We start from the raw sequence: 10878 nt of genomic DNA, 5'->3' as shown, positions 1-10878 counted from the left end.
AACTGTGCCTTAACTGTTTATACATTATATAGTATACAAAAGCTATTATGTTAAATGATATTATTATTGTGAGCATGGGCAGCATCTGTATAATTGTTCCACTGATGTAGAGTCACATGATTTGCTTTGGCCTTGCATGGGTCTAGGACACTTTGCTGAACTTTGATTTGGGGAGGGCCACATGACTTGGCTTGACTACTGAGATATTAGCAGATGTATTACTGAAATATGCATTTGTGGTTGGGGTTGCTTTGTAGTGCTTCTGCTGTTTCCACAAAAAGAACTTATTGGGCTGTTCTGTCCCTGCAGTCTGATTCTCCCAGAATGGATCTGATCAGAGTCCATCCTCTAGTAAGGAAGAGCACAGCTGCATCAACAGCTTGACACTAAAAGGTCCAGACTCACTTGAGTGACACTAAAGGACCCTTGCACAAGGTCATTAAGTTTGGGACTTATTTAACTTATGGCAATAGTCTTTGTAATCACAACGAGAGGAATTTAAACAATGTGGCATCGAGTTGTACTCTGCTTCAAATATAAAATCAACTTACTACATTAGAGCAGATGTGTGTACTCTAATGGAAATTATTCTAATGGAAAGAATGGCTTCAGAGCATACTAGTACTTGACAAGTGGAACTTGTCTTAAGAAATCAGAAGGGAGTCATTTTGACTTGCATTTCTCTAATGGATAAGGATGTTGAACAATTCTTTAAGTGTATCATGGCCATTTGAGATTCTTCTGAGAATTCTCTGTTTAAATCTGTATCCCATTTTTTGATTGGAATATTTGGCATTTTGATGCCTAGTTTCTTGATTTCTTTATATATTTTGGAGATCAGTCCTCTGCCACATGTGGGGTTGGTGAAGATCTTTTGTTTCCCATATGAAGTTGAGTATTGTTCTTTTGAGGTCTGTGAAGAATTGTGTTGGAATTTTGATGGGGATTGCATTGAATCTGTCTGTAAATTGCTTTTGGTAAGATTGCTAATTTTTACTATGTGAATCCTACTAATCCATGAGCATGGGAGATCTTTCCATTTTCTGATATCTTTGACTCCTAGCAATAGTGGAGAAGGTTCCTGAATTGGCCTTCTCCTGTAATCAAATCAGTGACTACCCTAACTGTCATCAGAAGTCATCCAGTAACTGGTGGAAATAGATATAAAGATCCACAACAAAGCACTGACCAAGCTCCAGGAGTCCTGTTGAAGAGAAATAGGAAGTATTGTATGAGCCAGGAGGGTCAAGGTCATGACAGAGGAACCCACAGAGACAGCTGACCTGAGCTCATAAGAGCTCACCGATTCTGGACCAACAGCAAGGGAACCTGCATGGGACTGACCTATGCCCTCTGCACGTGTATGACAGTTGTTTAGCTTGGTCTGTTTGTGGGACATCTGAGCAATGGGACCAGGACCTGTCCCTGGTACTTGAGCTGGCTTTGGGAACCCAATCCCCAAACTTGGTTGATGCAGGGGGAGGAGCTTGGTACTGCCTCAACTTGATGTGCCATGCTTTGTTGACTCCCATAGGAGGCCTGTCCCTTTCTGAATGGAGATGGAGGAGGAGTGGATGGAGAGGGAGGTGGGGGGAGGGAATGAGAGGAATGGGAGGAGAGTAGGGAAACTGTGCTGGGTATGTAAAATTAAAAAAAAAAAAGAAATCAGAACTGATGTTGAGCCAGAACTTACTGGCTCAGTAAGAATGTCCCAAAAATGTATCAGAGAGCCACAATGCAGTCAGAGGTAGAGAGATTTGCTTCACAGTCTCCAGTCACCTAGGAACTATGTTTTAGCAGGAGATGACTACACAATAACAATACCTTGGGATGATTCTGCACACTGTATCCAAGTTTCAATGTATTCAAACTCATCCTAGTGTTCTGGCTCATCTCCAGGCCTTAAGTGTATTGAAGGAGCCTACAATGTAAGAGAAGATAGTTCTTGGCTCATGTGTGTTCCAGAAATTCAGTGTTAAAAAGACCTTTATGCAATCATATGAAGACAGCCTTTTAAAGCAAGGAAAACACGGATTTCCTGAATGGAAGCCATACCTTGTGTTGTAACATTAAACCTTTGGCTCCCTTAGATAGTATGATGAACTTTATCATGCTTGGCACTTGGAATTGATGACAAATAGTCTGGCAGAGTAAATAGACAAGAACGTAGTGCTTGAATATTGATTTAATGTCGTTTAATTCATACTGTTGAAGAACTTACAGATAGATCACTGTATTTAAAACATTACCATTTATTGACTATAAACAAATGCTTTTGAAATATTGTTAAGTATTTTACTTTTGTTAATAAAAATTAAAGAAGAATATAATCCCCAATACCATATGGCTTACAGAATAATTGGTGATATCAGCTACTAAACATTCCTTTGCTCTCCTATTATCAAGTTTCTAATTTTACATGTTTCTTCCTTCTACAAAGACCTTCTACAACCAAGAGCAGTCCATGGAAACAGCAGTTGTGCCCTAAAGCATAAAAGGAAGCCAAAAAAGCAGATTTATGTAGATATGGAAAGATTGGCAAATACTAATTACATCTTCACTTGTATTTAGTAGGTACTGAAGAAATTAACTTCCCTGGCTGGCTACAAAGCTTACTGTAATTTGTGGTGAAGGTGAGAGATAGAGAATTTCATTTTGATCCATCCATCCAAGGGTCATACCATCATTTCAAGGCCTGATTTGCCTCTGAGCAGATATGAGAAGAGACTCACCCATTATTATCCCTAAAGATAATCTGGTCCTATACAAGGGTTTAGGGAGAGAATTCATACCAACCCTTAAGAGAATGATTTCTCGAGGCCTCAGAAGATAACTATAATCCTTCCATGACTCTTCATTGACTTTCTTCAAGTGTAGGTGCCTCAGGTTGCTTATGAGCATGTTAGAGAGCCATCCTTTAAACTGTGGAACTGATGCAAGTAAAACCTTCATACCTAAAAGAGTAAACCTAAGAGGGAATCTGCCACATGGCATATTCCCAAAGCTTTAGGCCTTATAAGGTGGTCTTGGGACTTTTGAACAAGACTTTCAGCTAAGTTTAACTGGAGTTGGTTTGGGTAGCAGTAGTTTCAAAGCAGTTAAAACTAGTCAATAGGAGTGATGCCATTCCTTCATACAGTGAGAGACAGGACTCAATAGTTAGATATTTTTTATTTCTAAAATAATCATATTCTTATAAGTAATTTACCATTTGGATCATCAATAGCCCTTGTAGAACTATATTCTTTTTCCAAGAAGCAAGGGCTAGTGGATACCAAAAATGACAGAAAGGATGAGGGAGAAGAAAGAAGATGGTATATGCCTGGTACTTCCAGGGTGCCAAGTACCGGAACCTACATTTGCACTATAGCATGGAGCCAGCTCAAATCAAGGGGGGTTCTTCACTTCATATGCACTGATCTGGCACTTTAACTGCAGCTTTCAGGAATGTTCTGGACCACTCTTGGATGACCAGAAGTTGCCCTTCCTAAATGAATCATGGCACTGTTTGAGGAAACGTAAGGGTAGGTGAGGAATGGGTCCCAACTGAACTATTTAGACTGTGCAGCAGTGACCTCATTGATTGATAAAATATAATTTAGTTGTAGTACAAAGTAAAACTGGAGAATTCTCATATTCAGTTCAGAAAACCTCCCAAAAGAAGTGAGACACAGACATTTTATTTTTAGTCTTTTACATCGGAACAAACAAAATACGAGAATTCTGAAGTGGGGAGAAAAGAAATGATTTAGCTGAGTTCCAAGGTAAACACTAGTCCATCAGAGGAAGGAGACACTGGAAGGTGTACACAGAGGGGAAAAGAGAAGAAAGAGAGGGAGAGTCAGGAAAGAGGACAAACAGAGGGAGAGAGAGGGGAGGAGACATACATAGGAGAGAGAGGAGGAGCGGAGGGAGAAAGAGGACTCTAGTATAACAATTGTATTATGTTAAATGATGTTTTTATATAAATTAGTTTTCTCTTGTAGCTGAAGCCTGCTAAACCATTAAAGTTAATAAAATGTACATTTATTGTCCATGTAGCATACCCAGTATTCCTAACTTGAAACTCCAAATCAGAACAAGGAATTTGGAACACAAAGCATAGAATGTGCAGCATGGCAGTGTGCAGAGCCCACCAGCAGAATGCACAGAAATCAAGCACAGTTGGCACTTCATAATTACAAGTGGCACAGCATTCGGGCAGAGGGCCAGTTTCTTTAATGCATGTGACTCAATATGGAATGTTTTTGTTCCTCATGTGTAACTACTGCTGCTGACAACTGCCCAGGTGCCCTAACGTGCATTGAACTTACATAAGCTGGTGACAAAGTTTCCTGAGTGTGATTCAGGTAGGTACAGTCAACATGGCCAAGATTGGGATTTGTATACAAGTACACATACAAATTAGTACTTAACTTCATGAAGACACACATATGCGCATGACTATCACAACAAATACATTTGTATATTATATAAGATAATAGTATATAAATATATTTTGTATGTAGCATTCATAAACACTGTATTTGCTAGCATTAACTTCATTGCATCATTCAAGGCTTAATCAAAGACTAATTTAAAATCACAAGAAACTATGTAATTGACTTAAGAAACAAATGATCATTTTTGTCTTTCATTTTTTTCTACCATTCCTCAAGAGTTCTACAGTTTTCTGTAAAGGGTAGCCTAACAGATGTGAATGTTAGGATTTCTAGCCTGTTAGGCACCAACCTTACCTGCAAGGAAGACAGAAAGAATTTATGTCAAAAATATGGGGATTTTTGTTTAGTAATCAAAATAGGTATTTTTGAGTTGGTTCAGTAATTCCTAAACTCCATCAGTTTTCATTAAATCAGTATGTGAACATTGTGTTCTAGAATATTCCTGAGTCCACTGCAGAGGACAATGATCTAATATGCATGTTTATGTATATGGATTCATATATATATATATATATGATATATAATTAATTATACCAGCAAATAATAATGTTTATATTTAGTAGAATACTGACATACTATTTTAAAAATCATTAATAACTGAGTCTATCAAAAGTCATCACCTTATATGTTGTCTTTTTTTGTTTATTACTGAGTTTATACAATATTTAAAAAAATTATTAAAATAGTCTGGCACACAGGTGCTTGACCTTTGCCTACTTTCTATTTCATTATCACATACTCCCCTCGAAATAATTTTTACATAAATAAGATTTGCACACACTATTTATTAGTCAGTGAAAATGATATTTATACCATTTTCTATGTCTTTTCACTTTAGAAATCTCTTGTTTTGTTCTGCAGTCATTCAGGTATCCTCTTACAATGTTTTCAAATTTTTCATTTTGTATATGATTTATTAGTTCTCTAAGGAGTTTACCCTAGTCTGTGATTCTGTGAAGGCTAATCTTGCTTGTCAACTTGACTGCCACTAAAATCAACTAAAACACAAGCAGCTGGGCACACCTGTGAGGGATTTTATTGACTGGATTATACGGGATGAGAAAGCCCACCCTAAATCTGAACCACCCCCAGGGAGTAGCCCACATTACATAGGGAAGAAGAAAGCTTTTACTTTTTGCCTGTTTGACCTCACTCTTGGTGCAAAGTTCATCTACCCTGCTGCTCCACCATTCCTTCACTGGGATTTGAATCTACTTCTTCCATATTCCAGCTCTCTAGGAATCTTCTGGTACTCCAGTCCCAGACTGGGACTGCTGAGAATCCAGTGTCAGGGACTGAACAACTACAAGATTCTTGGCCTTTCTATTGGGAGATGGCCTTTGTTGAACTATACAGACCATAGCCCATATGCCACTCTAGTAAATCAGACACACACCACCACCACCACCACCACGACAACCACCTCTTTTGTTCCTCTGGAGAACCCCGACTAACACAGATACTATTAGAGACCACACTTGAAATTTTTCCTTTAATTTTTCTCTACTGCACATGGTATCTAATTCATTACTTCCCTGGGTGTTATACTAACCATGGATACGGACGATTTTTCTGATTTTTTTAAGCTTGCAATGACTAGTCAACTGTATTAAATATCTTTAAGCATCTTGAGCCCACCAGTGTCTGTTTTCTGACTGGTTCTTTCGTCGTGCATTGTGTGCACTGTACTCAGAGATGCCCTAAGATTTAACTTTCATCCATTTCCTTTCATCAACACCATTGGTTTATGGAGGTGGACTTTCTTTTACTACCTGCAATCGAGCTTGCAAATATTTTTTTATGTGATTTTCTTGTGTCTTTTCTGTCAGCTTTTGTTTTTATTTTATTTTATAAAATAATCTTGGTAACTTTGCAACTCTATTTTCTAGAATTTGTTAATTTTACTCCTTGAAATACGGATCAAAAAATTTTGGGATATTTTATGGAAAATAATTCTGTAATAACTCTTATTTTCTTATTTTTTCAATGGATATACCATGCCTATTTTTCTAGTTTTGTGATCATTTTAATCAATAGATCTACACTAATGATTTTTTTTGTAGAAAATATACCTTTCCTAGTGAATATCAAATATCTGAGCAGAGCTAAGTAAGATACTACTATTTAAATATTATCTATTGTTAGCTTATATAACATTTCAGTTCTAGCTATTTTCAAGTTATTTTTGTTTTTCAAGTTAAAATTATAAGAGCTTTGTATTTCTGTCTCCTTAGTACAATATATGTATTAATGTTTGGTTTTACTATTTTCTTTTAATGTCATATGTGTGTACTTTATTTATAATATTTCTCCCTCTTCCTAGCCCCTCCTTTGTTCCTTCTCTCAGTCTCTTTCAAATTCATGGCCTCTTTTCCTTTAATCATATATGTGTGTGTGTGTGTGTGTGTGTGTGTGTGTGTGTGTGTGTGTGTATCATATATTTAATAATATATATTATCCTATTTGAGTGCATTTTGTTTTGTTCTTGTATGGATTCATTCAGTTTCCCTCTTATGTATACATTTTAGGGCTGATCACTGGTGTTGGGCTGTCAGTTAGGGAGTTCATTGCTGGCCAAGACTAATTCTTATACACTCAACAGTCATTAATTGCCTATAGTTCCTCATCTATTGATGAGGTCATATAAGACTTCCTACATCCAGTTTGGAATGTCAACTAATATTGTCTTTATTTATGTCTTATTCAGGCAACTATATAGGTGTGAGTTCATGAGTTCAGCTTCCCTGTTATATGTAGAAGTCACAATCTTGCAGCCAATGTCCTAGCTTTGTTATTAACCCCTGATTAATTTATTGAATTTCTTTTCATTTTCCAGCTACTGGGAACTAAATGTTTAGTTTATTTTTTTTCCTTTTTTTTAATGGCTAGATGGACATATTTAAGGGTATACATTAAAGCCTACTGTGTGGCTAGACAAGGCTTTTATTTTCATTATGTTTCTAAATAACCATTCATTAGCTAAAGGACAATTCATTTAACACCTACCATATGCTAAGCATTGTTTTCTCGTAGAAAAAAAATCACAGTTATATTTTTAATTTTCTCTGAGAACAATAGATTTTTAAGGAATCTTTTCTCCTTTTAAAGTGGTTAGGTTCTGTTAGCTTTGACTGTTTAAACTCGTGTTATTAAAGGTTAGTTTTGTTGTACTTTTCTTAGAAGATTCTGCTAATTTTCTAGTGTTGGAAACTTACCGAGTAAAACTTAATACAATACGGAAGTTTGTCTGCCCCTTACTTATTAGAGATACAGTGAATTGATCCTAGTGGATGACTGAAAATGAATGTGGTGCAGATCTTACATGATGAAGTTTAATTAATAAATTATGGATGGTAAGAAAATAAAACAAGTAATAAAATGGGATAATTATCACAATATATTGTAATAAAGGTGCCATAACTCTTATACTTGAGGCCATTATTCTGTAAAAAAATATGGGTTACAAACACATGTGTTGAAATGCCATTATAGTAGACTGAACTCATAATGGCTTCTGAGTGACTAATGTTTAAGTAAGCATCTTTAAGGATATACATTTAAGCTCACTCTATGGCTAGATTATAAATTAGAAATAATGAATACACTGTGGGTGTTCTAGACAAAAGAAGGTCACATGCCAGGAGGATGGTTCAGGAAGACACAAAATTTAAAACTAAAGAATCATTTCTAAAATTTTCTAATTACTGTTTTTGGAGGGCAGTTGCTCATTAACACACAAACCCACAGAAAGTGAGAGTACATATGAAGGGGGACTGCCATACATGATCAAAGACCACTACTGTAGCTGATATACACAGTCAGGGAGCACTGGTTTGTTTTTGTTTTTATAATTTTCCTCTTTATAATCCATTCCAAATCCTTCTGACAGCTATATCACAACTTCAAACTGAATATAGAACAATAGAACAACATTTCTTTGTTATTTTACTGTGGGGGACTTAAAATGATTTTTCTTTAATTTAACATGGTAGCATATTTTGATTTTGATTTTTCTGGGAAAGCTAGGCCCATCTAATGATATTTTTAAACCTAAAAAATACAGTAGAGAAAAAGCAAAAAATTTAGAGACAGAAATCGAATGCTCCTAGAATTGCTGTCATTTCTGGCTTTACATGAGGACTGGAGAACAGTGGATGAAATTTTTGGCTTACATTGTTCCAAAAGGTGAAACTGCTTTGTTTCCTGACGCAAAACTTATGCAGTCTACTACTGTTTCTTTTCAGTCAGTTCCTCTGAACCTAATGAGACAAGAAGTATGCATACATTTTTGCATTAGGTTATTGGCTAATCTTAGTTTTCAATCTGATGAGTTTTCGGAGTCTCAATCAAGTGTTGGCCCAGTGATATATTGGGAATAATTTAACTAGGACTCGAGTGCTATTTGGAAGCTCGGGTTCATGTTGTCACACAAAAACTGCATGAATGATCTGTAAATTAACTGTGATGTCACTAGGTTACATGCAGATAACGAGTTCTGACTTAGAAAGCTGTGCATCGTGAGGAAATTGAACATGCCTTCTGCAGTACATTCTCTTCTCTCTTACAGGCAACATTCTAGAAATGAAGAACACAAGAGGGTTTATGAGTTCCCAAGTAAAATAATATTCAGCACTTCAGAGGGAATGTGTGGAAGGTAAGCAGAAATGATTATAAGAAAAACAGTTTCCAGCTTGATCAAGAACCTGCCCCTCAAAGCAGTGTGACATGATTCAGAGTGACTGGTGCTATGGCTACCCATTCCTCACTGAGGTGAGCTAACTGCTACATGCACTCAAGTAAGCAGCAGAGGTCCTGTCTCTCAGGGAGAGTCAACTTAGATTGTAATGTTTCACCTGTACTTTAAATAGGACTTTATTCTATTTCCACCAAGTAGATCACTTACTTCACTTTGAGATTTTAGGAGCACTGGCACACTTGTTTGATTTTTACACACACACACACACACACACACACACACACACACACACACACACACATATATATATATATATATATATATATATATATATATATATATATGGCAGCCAGGCAAAGAGTAAGTGCAGACACAGGCCCCTTAATTGATCTCTGATTTAGCACAAGGTGGTGTGAGGAGGAAAGAAAAGGTAGAAAGAATGAAGAGTGGTAGAGAGAAAGCAGGGTCATGAGATTGCATGACTGATGAGGTACACACTAAAAAGTATGTGTTAGGTTTATTGGTATGCTTATGAGTTAGGGGTACCTATAGCATTAACCAAGGAGGTTAGAGTTTGTGTCAATGATTTGTTCATTCTAGAATGTCTAGAGATTCCAAAAAGCCAAACTCCAAAAGTAGTAAAATGGCTAGCCTAATTCCCATGCAGCCACTCCTAAGTTAATAAATAGAGTCCACAACAACATTGCTTGAGATGCTTAGCTTAAATTCTGCAAGAAAAGTATATCTATGTATGAGATTGTGAAAGCACAGGTTGAAAATCTACCACTCAGCCAAAGAAGTGGTGTTCAGGGGCATTCTTCTCAGGCAGATCTCTTCTGAATCATGAACCAAACAAATCGAACTCTGGGGACTCCCACAACAACAGTACAATCTCTCTTTTCTCAGTGTTCTTTCCTTAAATAATAAGACAAACCACTCATCACATTTTAGAAGATTTTCATTAACAATATTTTATAAAGCAGTCTAACGAATTCCTAGTTGCACTCCAAATACATATCTTTACACCTGTAGAAGATAAGTGTAGTTCTCTCCCTCCACCAAAGAATCTTCTTTTGCATCAGAAAAAGACACAACCAGTCAAAATGCAGAAAACATTGACCATAGTGTCAAGCCCCAAATCCAAGCCTTTATAACACACACTTTACACACACGGCTCTAGGAGCATCTGAGAAGAGGGGGTATAAGGTCATAAGAGTCAGAGGACCAGGAAATCTGTGGCCTGATTGTCTGATTCTCAATATGAAAGATGAGATACAACCATGAAATCTCAACAACATGGCTACCTAAACAAGGATTGAACAACGACACCAGTTGGCATGCCAATGTGGATGGGGGAAATCTCATAGGGCCCTACAGTAGCCCTCTAGGGGAAGAGCTACAGGAAAATAGTGACTACTGAAAGAGGAAGAATCAGTCTTCCCCAGCCTTGGGCTTCCTCATTGTCTTTCTAATACTAACTGATAAACCCTAAAAATGCATATATAGGAGCAACAGTAAATGGACTCAGCAGGCTGTATTTATATATTCATTTGTTTACACACACACACACATGTATATTTAAAGAAAAGAGGACATGGGAGGTATTCGTGGAAGGAGGGGGGATGGTATAATTATATTTTAAATTCAAATGAAATAAATTAAAACAAATTTTTAAAAAATTTTCAAAAATCCTCCATTAAAATATATGTGTATATAAATATGCATATATGTGCTATGGGT

This window comes from Peromyscus leucopus, chromosome 5 (genome assembly GCF_004664715.2).
Source record: "Peromyscus leucopus breed LL Stock chromosome 5, UCI_PerLeu_2.1, whole genome shotgun sequence".
NCBI classification, from domain to species: Eukaryota; Metazoa; Chordata; class Mammalia; order Rodentia; family Cricetidae; genus Peromyscus; species Peromyscus leucopus.
Note: the sequence above shows the minus strand (reverse complement) of the source record.